At 32.5% G+C, this 1,786-nt stretch overlaps 1 non-coding gene across 1 annotated transcript; it reads right to left on the reverse strand.

The window, feature by feature from the left end:
- Window positions 1-247: 247 nt before the first annotated feature.
- LOC118632874 lies at window positions 248-349 on the reverse strand. The gene has a single exon (XR_004960121.1). It is a non-coding gene; the product is annotated as a U6 spliceosomal RNA (small nuclear RNA).
- Between the last annotated feature and the right edge of the window lie 1,437 nt (window positions 350-1,786).

Consider the following 1,786-nt stretch of genomic DNA (forward strand, 5'->3'; position numbering starts at 1 on the left):
TTTTTTATTCAGTCAGCTACTCTGTGTCTTTTTATTGGAACACTCAAACCATTCACATTTAATGTGATAATTGATATGTACTTATTTATTGCCATTTTTGTTTAGTTCTATTTTTCTTCCTATTTCTTCTACTAATTACAGCAGTACTTTTAGCATGTCTTGTAGTGCTGGTTTGGTGCAAATATATTCCCTTAGCCATTTTTTTGTGTGGAAAGCTCTTTATTTTACCTTCTATTTTGAATGATAGGAAAGTATGGAATGCTTCACAATTTTGCGTGTCATCCTTGCGCAGGGGCCATGCCAATCTTCTCTGTATTGCTCCTAACTGGTATTTTAAATTGTGCCTTTTCTCTATTATGTTAAACTTTCTACTTTTAGGGTTTATTACTCCTCCTTCTAATTGGCCAATATAAAACATATTATTTATGCTGTGTTCTTCCAGTGGCTTAAATTTTATACATACTAAGTATATTTAGTATGGTTATCTTTGCTTTAAAGGGCAGAAATGCTTGTCTGTGGTGTAAGTTGGTGGTCTAGTTTCATTTATTAAAGAGGCTGTCTTTACTCCATTGTATGCTTTTGCAACCTTAGTCAAACATTAATTGAGCATAATGTCTTGGGTCAATTTCTGGGCTCCCTGTTCTGCTTTGTTGATCTACATGTCTGTTCTTGTGCCAGTACCAGGCTCTTCTGATTACAGTGGCTTTGTAGTATAACCTGATATTCAGTATTGTGATCCCTCCTACTTTGTACTTCTTTTTCAAGGTTGCTGTGGCCATTTGGGCTCTTTTTTGGTTCCATATAAACGTGTGGAGTATTCATCCTAATTCCATGAAAATGTCATAGGTATTTTAATGGGGGGATTGCATTGAATCTATAGGTTTCTTTGGGTAGTATGAACATTTTAATGATTTTTATCCTTCCAATTCATGAACAAAGTACATGCTTCCACTTTTTTTATATCTTCCTCTGTTTCTTTCTTTAATGTTCTGTAGTTTTTTGTGAACAGGCTCTTTACTTATTTAGTTAAGTTTATTCCTAGATATATTAGTTTTTTTTGTTGCAATGGTAAATGGGATTTTTTTAGTTTATCTTTCTATGTGTTCATTACTGGTGTATAAAAATGCCAATAATTTCTGGTTGTTGATTTTATATCCTGCTATTTTACCAAATTAATTTATTAAATATAGTTCTTTGATGGAATTTTAGGGTTTTCTATGCATAATATCATGTTTTCTGTGAATGACAGTTTACCTTCTTTTTTTTACTGTTTGGATCCCTTTTGTTTCTTCTTATCGTCTGATTTTTTTGGCTAAGGCTTCCAGTACTATGTTAAATAAGAGTGGTGAAAGTAGACACTCCTGTCTTGTTTCTGTTCTGCTTTTAGTTTTTGCCCATTAAATATAATGTTGGCTGTAGGTTTGTTATAAATGGTCTTTATTATATATCTTTCTAGTCCCACTTTATTGAGAGGTTTTAGCAAAAGTAGATGCTGGATTTTGTCAAATGTCTTTTTAGGGTCTATTGAACAAAAAATGGATAAAAGACTTAAATGTGACACGTGAAACCATAAAAATTCTAGAAGAAAATGCAGACAACAAAATTTCACATGCAGCAGAATTTTCACTGATAAAATGCCTAAGAGAAACAAAAGAAAAAATTAATACATGGGACTACATCAAACTAAAAAGGTTATGCACAGCAAAAGATACAATCATCAAAATGGAAAGGCAGCTCACTGTATGGGCGAACATAATTGCCAATGACATATCAGATAAGGATTTAA

The sequence above is a fragment of the Molossus molossus genome, unplaced genomic scaffold (assembly GCF_014108415.1).
Source record: "Molossus molossus isolate mMolMol1 unplaced genomic scaffold, mMolMol1.p scaffold_m16_p_17, whole genome shotgun sequence".
Taxonomy (NCBI): Eukaryota; Metazoa; Chordata; class Mammalia; order Chiroptera; family Molossidae; genus Molossus; species Molossus molossus.